Source organism: Manacus candei, unplaced genomic scaffold, assembly GCF_025592945.1.
Source record: "Manacus candei isolate 608988 ecotype Guabito, Panama unplaced genomic scaffold, ASM2559294v1 h1tg000047l, whole genome shotgun sequence".
NCBI classification, from domain to species: domain Eukaryota; kingdom Metazoa; phylum Chordata; class Aves; order Passeriformes; family Pipridae; genus Manacus; species Manacus candei.
This window is the reverse complement of record NW_026138095.1, coordinates 5515198-5533975: the sequence shown is the minus strand read 5'-3', so window position 1 is coordinate 5533975 and position 18778 is coordinate 5515198. Positions and strand designations below refer to the sequence as shown.

Sequence of the window (18778 nt, the reverse complement as noted above, 5' to 3'; positions counted from 1 at the left end):
TCCCAGGGGCTGCTGGCCCCATGGCAGGGATGATGGAAGGACTTGTGAGTCAGCTGCTGAATTACCACTGGGAACAGCCTGGGATACAAGCATGAACCCAAATCAATGTTCCAGCAAAATCAAAGAAAGGGCTAATGCTGTGATTCACTAAGGTGAAGGAATGCTCACCCAAATCCTAATGGGCATTTGAAGATCATCCAAGCCATCAGTCTGTTGTTGTCCAGCCCAGGGAACTTTACCAATCTGTACCAGACCTGGGCCTTAACCACTGTTGAAATTAAAGTGGTTGTCTGCAATAAATTATCATAATGATAGCATTGAACCTTGCTGCCATAAATCATATAAACATGACACTGTGCCTCCTTGTCTCATGTTTATATTTACACTTATATTCCAGGTAGAACTTGCACTAGTAGTTTTTTATTACAATTGACTGAATTGTTTGGAGAAGACAGAAAGGGCTTTTGTGTTTAGACTCTATATTTGAATATTTTTCTATGCAAGTTCTCAACTTTAGATGAGACAGTAAAATATCATAATAACTTCCAAAAAAACTGCAAGAAAAAATTCTGGGGATCCCATGCAAACTAAGTAAGTATGGGATTAGGAAACAATTTATAGTGCTCATTGTGCCAGCATTGACTGCATGGTCTCTGACAAGCTGTCTGTATCTCCTTAACTTGCATTTATAAAAAGGGCTACAATTCAGTGAGGAATTCAGTAAAAGCAGGTTAATAATTTGCAGGAAGAAAGGCAGTATTGGCTTGTGCCACTTCAGGAGTGCAAATATTCACCAATGCCTTGGCTCCTTTGAAGTGATGGTGAGGAAACACAGGACTCAGCCAGTTCCAGCCCTCCCTGCTCAGCTCGTTGGATGTGTGGGATGTGCTGGTTTAGTGGTCCCAGTCAGCCAAGGAGGATGGGGCTCAAAGCTCCCTTTAGCATTGTTGGGAATTCATCCCTGTCAGCAGTCTGTGCCCACAACTTCCTATTTGTTTATGCCTGAACTCAGTCCTTTCAGTCATATCTCTCATTTTAAGCTTTTAGGTAGCCCCACTGAAAGTACAAAGATGCTTAAGTAACTTCTTGGCTCAGAGGTTAAGAAAGTGAGTATTAAAAAGCCACTATCAACAGGTGGGTTCTGAGAATGTAACTATAAATACTGAGTGATAATATTACCACTTAATTTTTAGTGCTCTTGTTACATGTATTGTTTCTGCCATGCTTTCCTGTATTTTCTGGTATCTTCAGTGCTTATAAACAGTGCTGACCTCACTAAGGAAACTGATAAAAAATTTAACATATCATTGTAAAGATACAGTCGCTGAGAACCCATCAGTGCAATGGGCATTAAGGTAATTCTTTTCTTGTATTGATGGTCCTTATCAAAACTGAGGGGGAATTTACATTTTACTGGTAGAGTAATGCAATTTATTTGAAGTTAAAAACACCCCCAACAAAATAAGAAGGAAGATGACTTGCACTTAACTATTAAGTCAGTCAATGTGTTTTTCATGTGAGTCAGTCTATTCATTGTCATAAAGACTTATTTTCAGTCCAACCCCTTTTTCATGTCTGAACTCCAGCAAGCAGTGTTAAGACATCAAGTATTTGTGAAATAACATTCCTCCAATTCAAAAAGACATAGGTAAAATTCAGTAATTTAGCTTTTCTGGAAGTGAGAATTTAATCACAAAAGTGTTTAAAATGTCCTGTGATCCTCCAGTTCCTCAATAAACCTCAGGAGGTTCTTTGGAGTTTTGGCAGCTTGGCACCCACAGAATTGGGTTTTTCTGAGCAGGCATGTAGAGTGGGAAAACTGATTTTTTTTTTTGCTAGTATCAAAGTCACCAGATAAAATTGAATTCAGGTGGTGCAGTGATTACAGTCCTTGAAATATTTGTACTTGTCACAGCTGGGGAGTAGATTAAGGAATTTACCTGTTAAAAATAATTAAAAAGAAGAAAAATGTAGGATTTTGGGGGAGGGTGGGGTTTTTTTGTAATAACTGGCTGCAGTATAGTCCAAGAGTGGTGGATGATGAGAAGGGACATTCTTTCAGTCCAGCTTTTGCCTTTGACTCAAAGCAGAGACTCTCTGGAGGGATGTAAGTTGTGCCAAACTCCCGGTGTTCCAGCAGGGTCCTTCTGGCACACAGGGCTGTTTGGTCTCTGTTGGTGCCTCTTTAATGTCCCCTTCATTTACCAGCCCCCTCAGCCTCACAGGCACAGGTGGGCTGGTTTGAGATGCTCTTTGCACTCACACCTTCCCCCAGGACCTCTGCAAGAATTTCTGCCCCATTCAGGCAACTCCTCTTGGTGTAAGGGAGATTATTTCTAAAACCACCTGCAGTAGCTACAAAGCAGGAAAGAGAACTTCTTGCTTTCTGTTTTTCTGCCTCCATCCTTGTCTCTTGCAAGTTTGAATTAATTAAAAGATCAAAAGCAATATGTATTTTTTGATATTGAGAATTCTTTGTCATCTCAATATAAAAGAAAAGAACACACATCTTGAAAATTATTTTGATAAGGATCTTACTGGTTCCTCATTACAGATTTTGACAGCTAGTTGTCACCTAGTGCCTGTTTAATATAATTTCTTATGCCACATAGAGAAATGGTGATTGCAATACCATATTAATATTATGTATGTGTGAGTCAAGGCAGCTCTGCTGTAAATTTTAAGGCTATGCTGCTCTCAGGGTGGATTGAGTTGGAAACTCATGTTCCCACTTGGATGTAAGAGATATCTTGGCAACCTTTTCCACTGGGGTAAGATTTGCTACCGAGACATTTGGCAGGAAAAAGGTGAACTCTGAGCACAGGTTGTTTCCTGCCTGACTGCCCAGGGAGAGGTGCATGAACTCATCAGAAATTGTTCTCTCCTGAGCTCTGTACTAGGAGCCAAAGGATGTATATCTGGGAAAAAATGTCACATTTCTTGGCTTCTCTGTGGGGATGTAGTTTAGGTTTGTGCACATGTGGAATATGAGGCACAATCTTGTCAAAATTGTTGCCTGTTTCTAGTTGCGATTTTTCTGTATTAATGCATGAAACACTTTGCTTTTTGTGGGAAATACATTGCTGTCTTTTTCTGCAATTAAGAATAGCAATTAAGGAAGAGAAGCACACTTAGTAACTGGTGTCCTTCATGTCTCACTCTAGATTTGTCATATTTTGTAGTGAAGATTTTCTTTAAACAGATCTTTATTCTCCAAGAAAATACCTTACTTCTCCAGTACATACTTTTTTATGCAGAATCATTTAATATGAAGATTCTGAAACCAGAGATTAATATGCTCAACTTAGCATCAGATGTTGTTTCCTGCAACTTTTCACATGTTGCAAATGTCCATAAAGCATCAATTGTGGGCCTGGGCTTCTTCCCGTTAAAGTGAATGGGATTTTTAACCTTTTGATTTGTAACACATTTCCTTTGGAATTAAGCCTCAATTCAGCCTTTCACCAGCTGGATAACATTCATCCCAAAAGTAACTGAGCAAATGGAATCATTCATGTGCTTAAAACAGAGATGCACTCAGGTTTTGGGTGTTTGTTTGTTTGTTTGTTTGTTTTTGTTTTTTTTGGTTTTTTTTGTAAGAGGCTTCCAGAGGCACAACTGCAGTTTATAGTCAACAAAGTCAACAAACTGGAATAGCTGCAGTCTATGGCACTTCCTCAGCTCCTGTGTGAACTGAACTTTTGTGTTCATTTGCAGAAGAAAACAGCCCTATCCTAACTCCATCCTCTAAATCTTCCAAGTTCCAGGATGAATTACCTGTGCTGATGCCCTGGTTCTAAATTGGCTTCATCTCCCTCACTTTTCCTCTGTAAAATGGGGAGATTCCTCAGCAAGATGCAAAAATACAACAGTTAATGCTCTCGGAGAGCTCTGCAGATCAATACCTTGTAGGTCCTAAGAAAAGCTGTTATTCCAGAGAAGTCCAGGATGGCTGATGTGCAGGTGCTATCAGTGGATTTATGGGACATGTGAAGCTTATGCTTTGTATTTTTCTAGAAGGAGAGTGCAGGAATTGGCATCTAACACAATTCAAAAGGATAAGAACAAACCCTCAAAAAGAAAAGAAGACTCTTCTGACTTTTAGAAATCTTTATAAACGTCATTTAATGTCATTTTCAAATACCTTGAAGGGATCATAAAGCTTTGCTCTTCTCTGATCATTTTACCACTTAGAAGTGGAAAGGTATGAACAGCCATAACCCTGGCACATTTTTAACAATACTCAGGACCAAAGGGGATTGTAAGATGGAAGCTTTGATAACAAAAACATAAAGATGTCATTGTCAACTATCTCAAAATATACACGCTTGTTGTAAATGTCACATAAGCCCACAGCTAAGTGATGGATCAGAATTTCCTGGGTTTTCAAAGTGCTCCTGTTGATGAATACTTTAACTCCTCCATGAACAAGTTATTTCATGTCCCACAATTTTCTTCCTGTCCTTTTGCTTTGTATCACTGAAACAAAAAAACCTCATTTAATATGAGTGAGCTGCATATGCAGGCGACAATTTCAGTTATACTTTGCATCAAGAAAAAAAGACTTGGAAGGTGTTTGGAGCAAACATGCATAATGTTGCAAATCACTTTATTAACAATAGTATGAAAATTTTCCTCTTTATCAATAGAAGTGGTAATAAGTGGTAAACTGAACCAAGTATTGGAGACATAAGGGCTAACTTTTGCCCCTGTAGAAGTTTTCATTCAGTGAATTCTTTAGGCATATGATTAAGATTAGGCATTTGATTGTGTGTTGGATCAGCTCAGTGTGCAGTGGAGAACTTTGCTGAAGAGAAAAGAGGCAAATGGATTAAGAACATCAGATTCTGACCTCTTGGGCCCTGCCCCTGTGATCACTCATGATGACATGACAGTCCTGACTGCACAGTCAGGCCGTTTTTGGGGAGCTGGAGATCCTGGAGCTTTAAATGCCTGAGCTTTAAATGCCTGAGGACATTTAAATGTCTTCTGGCACAGCCAATCCCTGCCACACGTGGGACATGGAGAACATGCTGCTTGTTTTCCTGTACCTCAGGTAAATCCCATTTTCTTTTAAGTTGTCTTTATGAACTTTGTTATTACTTTTTCATCTCAATCATCTCTTCTACACTTAGCTTTACCAAAACCAAGAGCCACCAGTCTGCTCTTCTTGTATGGTTTGCTCACATAAATTTTTTTTGCAGAGCCATTGGACTCTTCTTTGGGGTCAGAGATGTTGATGTTATTTAAATGCCCTGCTATTGAATGGAATCATAACAATAATTTCTCAGTAGAGCTGCAGGTGCAGAATACAGGAACCATGTTTTAACAAAATTTATTAAATGCCTTAGGAGTTGGAATGAAACTTCATCACATATTAAAATCTGTAATCCCAGTAAATTAAAAGATAATTTTCAAACTACAGGCTGGTGGGTATCCTAACTCAAGTATTAAAAATCTGTTCTACAAATTGCAAGTTGTTAATAATTAGTATTACAAAACCTATTACATCTTTGATTGGGGAGAAATGCACTGAGGCTAGTATTACATTATTCAATTAGATTCAATTCCATTTGTTATGTGTTTTACTTTATTTGAAGGGCAGCCTGTAAAAGGATCATGGTAGCAACCATCCAAAATGTTAATTTGTGTATAGAGCAAATAGCACACATAATAATTTCATCATATAGAGCAGCTCTGTTGACTGACAGTGGAAGTGCTGTTAGACTCACTGTGGTTAATTAGATTTCTTTATGCATTGTACAGTAGCATTACAGACAATAATTTATAAATGAGTTTATTAAAATTTCTAGATCCATCTAGTGAAAGCAGTTAAACTCTTTTTCTTTCTGCACACTTTGCCTCTTCAGTACAAAAATGTAAAATGTCACTAGGAAAATGTAAAATGAAGTAAAATCCTAAGCCACAGCAGTTTATGAGTTAGCAGATCAAGGCAAAAGACCTCAGGGATCAGTGGCCTGCTAACTGGTAAAAAGGTTACTAAAAGCCTTGTCTTTTTAAGGATTTTATCTGCTGCTAGCTGACTTGAATTACATACATTCCCAATTTATAGATATTACTCATATCTATCTGAGCAGCTGAGAATTTCAATATTTATTTCCCAATTTGTTGCATTTTCCACCACATTTCATTCAATCTGTTAGCACTGCAATAATTCTATCTTTGCATTTACTTGCCAGCTTTTCTCAGCTGCTTCTCCTCTGTACTGTACCCTCATTAGGGATTCCTTGGTGTTGTGGTCTTGCCATTGTGTGGATTTCTGCCTCTTTTCCTTGAAACACCGCTTGCCACCATGAGGGAAACAGCTTCAAAATGTGCATTTCTGGGGCAGTACTGCTCTGTGAAATACCACATAGAACATGATCTGTATTGCTTGCATGTTACACAGAAATCATCCATTTTAGAACCTTTAGAACCACTGGACGAGTCCCTTCATCAGCATCAGTGTCGATGCAGAAGTGAACGTCGAGGTGAGGAGGGGTGTCTTTCACATGTCAAGCAGAGAGCTCTCCTTGAAAATTCTGCCTGCAACTGCTGTCCTGTCTGAGCTGAGCAGCTCAGACACATAAAACAAACAGGGATTGACCAGCAAGTTTAAGATGCATCAGTTTGTTTCGGTGGTTTTCCCGTGTGCAAGGCGCTCTCGCATTAACTCGCTGGTTAGTTCCCCCCAGAGATACAGGAGCACGTGCAGTGGCTGGTAATTTATGGATGTAGTGGGGAATTACTTTGAAATCACACCATTGTGAGGAAGGCTCTGTAACAATTGAACTGAGCTGTAGTGACAAGAATTGGTAAAGAAGGGCACAACTGGAAGACAAGGCAAGGAGGCAGCTTGTTGCTATTCCAGCCGTGTATATTAATAGTGCTGCAGTAAGTGAAACATTTCTATATTTATTCTGGTTTTGGGGAAAAAAAAAAAAGAGGCAATAGAGGATTTAGTAACCATAATAGCAACATTTTTCAGTGTGATTCATGCATCCAAATCCTTTGGTTCCTATTACAGCACTCCTGTCTTTCTTTTGTCCCACCTATTAAATGTGTCGTGCATGGTTCAGCGAGCTGTGAAGTCACCCTCGTAGATAGCCTTCTGAAAGGGATTGGTAACATATTTTTGTTACTAAGTTAGTTATAAAGAGTTGAAACGTGCAGCAAATCTTTTGAACTAAGTCCTGTCTTCTGCTTGCTGATGATGCCTACAGTGGTAAAGCAGGGGAGGGCCCCAGAGTCCTGATATTAGGAAGTCATTTAGGATGACAGACCTCCTAAGTGCAGCAGGAAATTCCAGCACTAACATGCTGATTCCCTACAAATTCCTATTAGCCTAAGAAGGAATGACTGAGGGTTCAAACTCCTGCTGAAATGTCTACAGTCAAGGCCACTGTTACTGGTTTTTCTACACTGAGAAACAGTTTAGAGGTGAGAACAGTGTTCCTGCCACACCACAAACCAGTTCCATACAGACATTCAGGCCCCGGGAAGTGGAGCTGGCTTGCTCTGACTACTAAAGCCCACACCCATTTTTTTACTAAGGATCCAACCCCAGATTTCCAGAAATATAAATCTGCATCAAATGTACCATCATCCTGCCCTAGACTAGATGGTCTAACACTGTTATAGCTGAAGTACATAGACAGGTCCTTTATTTTATTGCATACACAAATGCAGCTTTGCACACATGAAATATGCATGGAGGAGAGTATTTTTTACTACCTGCCCAAGATGCAGTTGTAAAATATATATACTATGTGTAGTATACTTGTATTCACTTAAGCAGAGATAAATCTAAAATATATTTTTTTATTTTTTAATATTAGTTCCTCACCAGGTTACCTCATAGATGTGCTTTCAGGGATGGCAGTATTAGAAGATGTACCTATGAATTCATATAACATTTACATACTTAAATGTCCAATGACATCTAAGGCCAATCAGAATAAAAAGCTACCAACTCATGGAAAATTGATTTCTGTGATGTTCTGTGAGCTCTGATTGTTTACACATGGAGCATGTATGTATATAGATATATTATGTATTTATATAATGGAATATATATATGTGTATATATATGCAGGAAATTCTTTCCCTGGATGCAGCTAGAAAGCTTTGGAAAAGGGAACCTGTAGTGAACCAGAACACAGGAAAAAGATTTTTATCTCTTTATAAAGAATGAGGTTAACCTTAAGACTCCATTTTCCCCTGAAATCACTTCTAAACAGTCACGTTTCAACAATGCATTTCCATTCAAATCTTAATTTTAATCTGGAATATTCATTTGTATTTGGGAGGTTGCTTTCAAAAAGTCAAATATTGCACAGGGACAACTGGAACAACTGGTGTGGAACTGCCCACAGACAGAAGCAGCAGAAGGGCAGCACCACTACAGTGTTTTCTGGCATGATAATTAATTACCTTGTTCTTTAGCAGAATTGTCAGATATGAGCCCTTAGATACAGCAGGAAGCAAAGCTTTCACATGCAGTCTATTTGCATCACAAAAATATATTTCCATGAATATGCCTTGTAGAATTCATGCCCTTCATTCTTGAATCTGAATCCTGTTTCCTGCAGTCATTTAAATCACAGTTGCTGCTAATGGGCTTCTAGCACAGGATTTATTCTTCTTTAGGAAGCAATGGAAAATAAGAAGGAAAAGAACCCTGATTTTTTTTCAGCGAATAAGCCAGCTTTACAGAGCCAACCTGGCTTTTCCTACCATGGCATTTTTGTTCTGCTTGGCTGAGGCAGTTCTTTCACCTGTGCTTTATTTCTTCTGCCTGCATCGAAGTCTCTCGGGGTGATGGGCTCTGATGTACAAAGTCTGGCACAGATGGACCCCACATCATCTGACCCTGTAAGAAATACAACTTCCACTGCTGGAACTGGAAATCCTGTGGCTTTGATCTGTGTTTCCCTGACAAACACTTGGTGTATGTTCTGTCTTCTGGCAGCGTTGCCTCTTACCTGTGGATTTTTCCTCTGAAAATAGAGATAAGCTGTGTTGAGCTGCTTCACCCCCAGAAGGGTGTGTGGTGTGGACTGGTGCACACTGAGGGCTCTGATCATTAGAGTACACTCCATCTGCTCACCACCTGGTGGGGGTGTGCTGGCCCCCAGCTAGGGGAAATTTATTCCCTCCTGGAGATGCTTACCCTCCAAATGACCTCTGTCAGGAGTACTCTCCTTACCATTACTTCAGTGTTTGGGGCATGTCATGCACAGGGGCTGACTCAGTAGCCTTCAGCCTCCTGAAATTTTAACATCTGCCAGGAGACATAGCCTGCCATGACCGAAGGCGAAGTCAAACACCTGCTTCTCTTCTCTTGCCTCCCTCTTGAGCTTTTCTCCAAGATGCTTTCCCCTCACATGTTTTTATTTTTAAAATAGTTTATGCTGCCAACTCGGATTTGTCAAGTAGGGCCCTTCCTCACCTTTGCATTCGCTGAAGTCAAGTTTCTTTTGTCAGCACAGTTCTTCTTTCTGAAAGGTCTCTCTCTGGCCACAGCATTACCAGGACTGTTATAACACTTTATAAATTCTGAAGTACAGTAATTACAGAGCTGTTATGCATCAAGATATTCATCAAGAACCAGACATGACACAGAGATGATGCAAATGAAAGCTGTGGTGGTTAAAGCCCCCTCCACAGTTTTGTCTGATCTCATCCCCGTGGGTTTGTGGGCTTCCACCAAAGAGACTGGAAAGCAGTGTTAGATACTGCAACACAGAAAATGGGTTCTGTGGTGAGGAGACTTAAGGATCCTGGAAAGGCAGCATGAAAACAAGTGCAACTAATGGGTTTCTCCTACAAGAATGAAGAATGCTTATAAAGTAACTGTTCTTAATTCTTCATTTACCCTTCAGTCCCCTTTTATTCTTGATGTCTCTTTGCTGCATAACTTTTCCATTTTCCTTAAAGATGCATAACCCAGATATGTCTTTGTATGGCACTCCAGAAGATGAAGAAGAGATCAATTCCCTGCTACTTTCTTTGAATTTCTCCATATTTTTTTTCAGAAGTTCCTTAGTGTAGAACCTTTCTGGGTTTTCTAGGATTTTCCCAGTCAAAAAGCTTTCTAGAGTTTCCTCAGTACTTTCTAATAATTCCTAGCTGCAGACTTTTTCCTAGGATTTCACTGATCTAGAATCTTTCTAGGAATTTTTGAAGAGCATTTCCTAAATGCAATTATGGTGGAATGAATGCTAAAAAAAGTCCAAAACATTTCCCATCAAGTTTCCCATGATCACTGTCACTTGTTTATGAAAGAAAGATTGTTAAAGGGAGAAACTAACTTTTTTCTTCAGTTTCTTGTTACTGGGGAGGATAATGGCAAGGAATATTGCCAGAAAGAAGAATCAAATCAGTTCAAAACTTTAAGATGACACAGGAGCTGAGTTAAGAAATCTGTACCATGCAGTGAGTATGGAGTTGCTGTTGATAAATAAAGTACTGAGAACAGACCTGAAGTCAGAGCAGAACCACAAGTACATCTGAAAGAATGAAAATGGCCTAAGTTCAAAACACATAGGCTTTCATTCCCCTGTCACTCAGTATGTGACTTGAATTAAGAGCTTACTCTTCATCCCTAACGTTCTCATATTTTATTAAAGATGCAATACTCCAAGAAGACTGAGTATAGTATCAAGCAATAGAAATACCACACAAAAGCACAGGAGAGGACTGAGATATATAGACAGAACTGAAGATAAAACACAACCATATTAAAGTCACTGTATTAAAAAATAAGTAGACCTGATTTCCTTCTGCATTGGAGCTTCCTTACGCCACTTTGTCAGAATAATGGGACCATGAAGTGTGCATAACTGTAATTACTCCTGCTGCAGAGGTCCCCTAAGCTGACAGACTGGTATAAATGGAGCATTGTATAAATGAGAATTGAGTTCAGTGTGGTGTAGATTGCCTGTTCCTCTGAATTTCGAATGCATTCTAAAATTTTAAGCAAGAAAAGTGGCAGGGACATCTCCCCCTGTGGAAAATACAGAGTCAACATTTTGTGTGTAGGAGAATTTCACGGGGCTTCACTGCACACCTTTCCCCTTCATACAGGTATGGACAGTACCTAAGGGCAGTGAAAATGCTGCCAAACTGTACTGTTAAAATTTTTCACCACCTTTGCTCAGCTATGACTGCAGGAGAGGCTCAGACTGTGCTGTCTGACATGGTATAGATCAGTTCAAGGGAATGCCCCTTGAAAAGTGAGCAAAGAAGGAACAATCCCAGTCCCTAAAAAGTGTTAACCTTTCTTGTCTTGTCTTGCAAAGGATCTGTGGCTGCCATTCCAGGTGACTCATCTGATGGAGCACTGAGACCAAAGGATGCTTTAATGAGAGATTCTCTCCGCAATTGCTTTCTAGACTGAAAGGCTGGTGTTCTGTGGCAGCAATTCTTAGGTATCAGAAGCACCAGATACTGTGTGGAGTGTGTTCTCTACTTACATAATAAACAGCTGGCCAGCCTAGAAAGATGCTTTTAAAGTCGTGAGATTTCTCTAGGGGAAGGATGAGGTCAGATGAGCTGGGGATGTAATATAAGTTTCTAACAAGGAAATTGAAAAGCAGGTGAGAGAAGCTGCCTTTCAAGATTCTCCTTTATTATTTCCCTTTCTTCCTTGAATTTCATATCAGGACAAGACCCATACAACACTTCGACAGTCTTGTAAGTCTGATATAGTATCAAATGTACTGCTCTGCTCAGGTGAATGGTACCTGCTGTATCTGTGTAGGTTAATGAAATCTAATCCTCCACTCCTGATAAAACCCATTAAGCAGTGACCAGCTGCTTCCTTTGGAATCTCAGCTCTGCTGTATCTCCCCTTCACTCCCATCTGTCAGTCAAGGAGGTTTCTCAGGGAAGGTTTCCCCTTTATCCTGTTGACTTCTGCAGCCCTGCTGCTTTTGGATCCCCTTGAAAAAGAATTGCTGTGAAATGCAATAAGGATTATCTCTGGGACCTGATTGTCTATTTGTTTTGGATTGCTTTGTTCTGGGAGCAGGCTCCCTAGAGTGCATTTGATAATTTTAAACAGGATTATACCAATTATATACTATGTTGTTGGGAAATATTTCTTGGCTAGCTAGAGCTCTTAGAGCTTTACTGTCTTTTTGGTCTAGATATGTGAATGGCTTCCCTGGAGTTTTTAACTGCAAATTTCACTAGGTAAATTATCACGATAAAAACATATCTGAGTATTTGAGGTGTGCCCAGACTTCTGGGCAAATACAAACTTATATGAGAAGAATTAACTAGTTCTGATTAGTGGTTATGGAATTTTAGCTTGTGAAATGACTCTGGAGCCAAGATGCACTCACCAAAATGCTGGCGCTGCAAAGTACTTGGTCATGATCTTAAGTTCTTTACAAAAGGAGCCTGAAGCTAAATAAATTTTAAATGGAAACATAACCTTGACTGCCACATATAAATTGGTAAGTTATATAGATAAACTTTCGTTATTATATTTCCATTCAGAAAAGGCAGTGGAATTAGTCAAGAGCAATAAAAGTGCCATAATTGACAGGCCTACAGGATAATCCCTGATTAGAAATGTCCTCCAGGGCACATCTTTTGGTATTAGCCTAATTTTAAAATAGGGAGGCTTTGTGTTACTGTGAGAAATGTATGTTAACAACAAAAGTGGAGCTGGATCCCCTCCTGCAAGAAGTCAGGAATGTGTACAGTCCCATTCTGTGGCAGCCCTGCCTCGTTAGAAATGCATTACACAGGGTGAGCCTCCAAAGGCCCCGTTCCTGTGCAGCACAGAGCCAGAACAGGAACAGCTACCTGAGAGCCCTTCAGCGAGGAGACGGGGAAAAGAAGGCAGCGAGAAAGAAAACGCAGCCCCTGTTTCTCTTTCTGCTGGAGAAATAGCCATGCTGTGGTCTCTGACCTTTCATTAAGAAGCCAGCCCCTTGCAGAGGACAGTGATTCATTGCAGGGCACCTTATCTGCAGCGGAGCAGCCTCACCCCCAAGGCAGCCCTTTGTCAGACGCCGGAGCCACCGATGGCAAAAGATTGGCTGTGCGGCGGAAAGAGATTTATGAAGTTTAAAGTGCTGCTTTATCCTGTCTGCAATATGAAAGAACCTTTAATGAGATTTAGAAAATTACGGGTAAAGCCTAGTTTGACTTTTGTAATAAAGCATACATTGACATCTCTAACTAATGTGCATTGTGGCGGTGTAAGCCTATAGAGAAGAAAGGGTGCCTTATTTGAATTATGAATTGATAAAAGGAATATGATACTGTATTTGAAGGTGGTACAAAGGCAGAAATTTTCCACAGGAGTAAGAAAGAATAAAATCTCTTTCTTGATCTGGCCAATTGCAAATCAAATTGAGGAAAAAAAATCCTGCTTTAAATCAAGTATTGGACAGTTGCTGAGAGGTAAGAAATATTCTTTATATAGAATGGGCAAATGGTTCCACTCTGATTACTCTTTCAGACAAAGGTTGGTATTTTTCGGTTAGTATTTCATTACTAACCATGATTCTTTGAGTTATCCCAATGGGATGTAATCAAGAGGATGAGAGACCATTCTTTAAAAAAATCTCCTTAGGAAATGCTCAGTATCAATACACAATCCTTTCAGATATAACCAGAACATATTATTGTGTCTGAGTGTTACAGTTTGAAGGGGAGCTTTTAATCTCGTAAATAGAAGGCTGATTTCTTTTATTTTTACAGCATCTCTCTGGTTCCTTAAGTTCTGGATGACTTTCATTCCCACCTACACCTGTGTATATTGCTTCAGAATCAAGTGTTGGATATAAACACAAATGCCTGGTGACCCTGTGTGGAGCCAATAGCTTTGGTATTTCCCAACCCTGATTTACAAATGATCAGAATGTGTGTAAATTATGTAAATGCCTTTGCTGTTTCTTCCTTAGTAGAGGCTATTTTCCCTTTGTTCCCCATCACAGCTGGTTAATTGTCACTTCACAATCTGGACAGTTCACTTTAAACTCTCCACACGTAATTAGGGTTTCCAGTGCAGTCCTATTAAATATTTCATCAGACTTAAGTTATACGTGCATTTTTTTAATGCATGTGACCTGTGATGTTTTATCATCAGCTGCACCTGAGAGGAAGGATCTGGGAATATCTCTGAACTTGAAGCTCCAGGCATGCTTCCACACTCTCTTACTTGCTTTCTACTCCCTATTTTCATCAGAGGAAAACCCACAAATAGAGCAAGAGCCATGATTTTGTCCAGTTTCCTGGTTTGGCTGTGAGCAGACTGTTCTCACTGTAAAATGTGCCTTTTTTGCCATTAAGATGTGGTGCCTAGAGAATGGATATGACCCATTACCAGCAAGGGTGACAGGCCAGCAGCATCCCACTTTCTCTCTGTAGTCCTCTCCCACACTTCTCTTTCCTGTAGTTTCTTAACTAGATGCTCAGATTCAAGGGGTCTTGGTGAAGAAAAAAAGTGGGTAAAAGCCATTCTGTAATCATTGCATCTTGGATCCAGTACCTGCCCCAGTAATCCAACCACAAGGTCAGTTTGGAGACTTTTACTTTCAACAAAACTATGAAGGATTGAAATGCAGCTCCCCTAACCTCATTTTTCTTATTCTAATCCCCTTACTGCTTGTCAAAGAGTATCCTCTTAGAGATCACATTTCCAACATCTGCAATTTATTTTCTGTGAATTTTGCCATATGACAGAGGCTAATGTAGCATTTGTGGACCTGCTGGATTTGACAAGCTAAATTTTTATTGTCTACTCTACCTGCAAGGCTTTTCAGCATTTCATTTTGATGATTCGCATCTTTTCACGATGCAGCACCAAACTCTTAAATTTACTAGGCAAATTTATGTGATGCAAGTGGCAATCAGAGAGTGCAAAGTCTGTTGAAGTGATCTAAGAACTGTACTGGGGAATTTTCCTGATTAAGAGAAAATCTCTGCCATAAAAAGCTGCTGGAAGTAGCTGTTTGCAGCCACCCTTTCACCTGATTCTGACATTCATGTGAGGAGATGGCTTAAGGCTGGAGGAATTCTGCAGGGGACAAGGCATGAGACCATGGGATGGTCCTAACAGAGCAGTAACTTCACTTTCTTACCAGCAACAGGCAAAGTTATTCTTTTTAGACAATTGAGAGTGTGGGAGGTGCAGTTTACTCTCTCTTACCACTCTTCTCCAGCTCCAAATGTCTGCCCTGTTTACTTTTCTCCTGTTCTTCTCATTATAATATATTCCTTTTTGGGTTTGAGTCTGTGTTTTGATTTAGTGATCTCCTTGGGCACCTTCTGCTCTTGCGAGTAATCCTTATTCATAAAGAGCTCAGTTCCAGGCAATAGGGCCTTAAATCTAATTTTTTGGCATCTCTACTTGTATTTATGAAGAACTATTCTTGTGAATAAAGTTTTAGCTTGTAGTAAACAATGGTAAATAATGCCAACAGCTACAGTCTGGTTATAGCTATACCAGTCAAATGAGCTGAAAACTCAGCCCTCTGTCAGACACTGTCAGTTTTCTAATATGGAAAACTGAATAATTCCATGGTATTTGGAAACATTTCTCCCTCTAGCAGATGATGAATTTTCAAAGTGATGCTTAATTAGTCTTGTTATTTTTTAATGAAGTATAGAAAGATATTATGGAACTGCTAAAGGAGGATAAATCTGTGTATCAAAAACTACCTGGTAGCTGGGAAGCAGATAAAACAAAATCCCCCTGCTTTACCTTTGTAGGACAAAATGCTTTCATCCCATTTGCACTGAACACCCAACACTGATACAGCACTATTTGGGTAAGAGGGGACAGCTAACAAAGGATGTGACTGGAAGATCATAAGGAATACACATATTCCTTATTCTTGCTTGAAAAATGTTGATTAAAACGGATGGTTCTGGTAACTGTTGATGTGATATAATAACAACAGAAGCATATTGTCATTAGTCTGTTGCTGTTTTCTTTAGATAGATAGATAGACAGACAGATAGATAGATATTTGGTAATTCATGTTTTCTACCTCTCCTGCTTGTAAGATGGTGGGTTTGCTTCAGGTAATTACTGGCTGCCTTCTCTCCATTTTTGGCCTTCTGAAGTCTGCCAAGTTCAGGTGACAAGCAGTTGAAGAATGGAACAAGCTATGTCATTATATTAACAATATAACATGAAGCTGTCTAGGAGAGAGAAAATATAACAGACAGGTGTTTGGTATTTTTTTTCCCTTTTGGTGTAGATTGTTCTCCCATTTCCAAGCAATAGACACAAGGGGCCCCCAAATCTGCCAGTTCTTCCTAACTTCCAGGGACCCTTCACTTCTCTGTGGTCATTAGGATTGCATTTAAGAAAGGAGTCTCACAAGCAGGATGGTGTGATAGAAAAATTATTACAGTCCAGAATCTTATTTTTTGAAGGATTACTGGGTGGTGTGATATATCTCAGTGCACCCCATTTCTCTGGTCTGCCCTTCTTCCCATGCACAGCTCCTGGGTCAGGGCAGATGCTCAGGTGCAGGAAGGGGCTGGTACAGCTCTGTTGGACACCTGTTGAGCCCTTTCCATTCTCCTTAGCCCTGAACCCCATGTCAGGGCAGTACAACATATAAGTGGAGGGTCTTCTCTCCAGAAGGATTTTAAAGACATTCACAGACTGCACAGAAGCACTTTTAAGGCTTTGTAATTTCAGAGGAGCAGCGTTACTTCAGCAACATTTTTAAAAGTTGTGGAGGGGTGTCTTGCCCTGCAGAGCTGATTGCAGTCCTAGCTCTGGTACAGCCTTGCTGTGTGACCTTGGGCAAGCCACTTAACACCTGTGTTCCCCTATTCCCTGCTGTGTAAAATATTGCTGATGCTTATCTAGATTAAAGAAGAGCAGCGAGGCGATGTTCATTAATTATGGTTGGAGAGTGTTCTGAGATCCAATTCAATAAAAGCAGAGCGTACAATGCTTTGCCCTTCTAGAATGCATTTGTTTGAGGAAGGTAAAGCATTGTATCTCCCACTTTTATGTGAAAAGAAAGAAAACTAAAATACCACTTGGAAGCCTCATTTTAATTCGCTTTGTTGATTTTTTTTTCCTGTTCTACACCCAAGGCTAAATTCACAGAGGTGTTTATGAAACATGAAAAGATGCAGACAGCACCTTATGCAATTTGCATAAATAGTCTGGGAATCTGCTCTCTGTGGAGTAAGGCACCTAAAGTGCTTGGATGGCTTCATCAGCCTCAAAGGAATGCCCACCTACATCCTTAGGAGGCCAATTTTCTCTTGCAGTCTAAGCAGCAAGTTCACTATTTGCAATACTTAAAGACACAGAGCAAATTTTCAAAGAACATTGTGAAGCCATTTTACAATGTACCTCTCACTGTCATGTAAGATTTTTGAAATATTTTGCAATATGAAGTCTCAGGATGAGTCATTATTAAAAGGTTGCCCTCTTTTCTTTTTGCATATTAGTCCCATTTTATTGCAGAATTGAGTTATTATTAAAGGAAAATGCCCTAACTGGCTCCTCAGGTGTGGATTCTCCCAGTGCTGTGAATGGTGAGCAGCTGGAGGTGGTGCCACAGGCATTTCTAAGTATCTTGGCAGTTATGGAGTTAATTTTCTGGGTCAGAACACCTGGGGAAAAGGCTTTGAGGACCTGCTCAAGGCTTTGATTGGGTTCAGGTGGGTCCTCAGTGCCACATGACATGGTGGGGAAAGCAGAAACTGCAACCTGAGTTGGGTCTGTATTTACCTTTTTAAATGCTATTGAAAAGTTTCTGTACTGCATATGTGATATTTCTTTTTAAGTTTTTGTCTCTTGATGTCCTGGCACAGGTTTCTACTGCTCTGCTTTTGAATTGCCTAGTGAGTAAAGAATAAGTGAAAAATGGTTGAAGAACCATTAAGCAGGACGTTTTCACTGAGGGAGAGGAGAAACAGCACTATCCAGTGCAGGGTTCTCTTAATGCTTTATTATTACAGATATTTTAAAAACTTCTGTTCAGGAGACAGTGCTATTTTAGAAGAAATCTGTCCTAGTGTTTGCAGGGTGTGGATTTCTCTGTGAATGTGTATTTTTTTTACATTTTAAAGATGGTAAGCTAATCTGGGAGTGTGTGATTCAAAGGGAGAAGTCTGAACTCAGGTGTAGCACATGAGGGAAATGAGAGTGCTCTGCATTTCATGGCAGGGTTGGTTCTTGGTGGTTCTTGTGGAGGCTTTGCTGAGTGTGGGACTCACACTGGTGCTCTCTGCTTGTCCTACTCGAAGTAGGAAAATGGAAGTAAGAAAACATCTCGAGGAGGGCACAGGGACAGAGAGGCTGCCTTGGGAGGGCTGCAAAGGCTTGTGCAGAAGAGTAAGTGAGCTCTGATGTTTGTGTGCACAGGTACCTGCCCACCCAGGAAGAGGCTGTTGTGTTTTACAATCTCATGAAGGTGAGAAGAGCTTAACAAGAGCTGCACTGCTGTTTTACATCCTGCTTTGACCACTGTGAGCCCCTGCTCTGATGTGCCATTGGCAGTAGGTGAGTCTCTGCATTTTCTCCCACAATATGCACACTTAATATTTTTTTCCTTTGCAAGATATGCTGGGAGTGCAGTGACTGTTATCCTCCTGAATACTTAATACCAAATTAGATGCTTTTTTGTGGTCGCTGCTCTGAGCAGCAGCTGTCTCCCTTGGATAATAGCTTACTTTTTTTTTTTTTTCTAATAAAGTTGGAAGAAAATTAAACAAACCAGGGAAAAATCAATAATTCTCTCTGTAATGGAAAGGACGTGCATCTAGCATAGTTCTT

At 40.0% G+C, this 18778-nt stretch overlaps 1 long non-coding RNA gene across 1 annotated transcript in view; it reads left to right on the top strand.

The window, feature by feature from the left end:
- Window positions 1–18500, top strand: part of LOC127475833 (uncharacterized) — a 95257-nt gene extending 76757 nt beyond the window's left edge. Inside the window, exon 4 of the long non-coding RNA XR_007906348.1 lies at window positions 18368–18500. This is a non-coding gene — a long non-coding RNA (uncharacterized LOC127475833). The remainder of the gene's footprint in view (window positions 1–18367) is intronic.
- The last annotated feature ends 278 nt before the right edge of the window (window positions 18501–18778 follow it).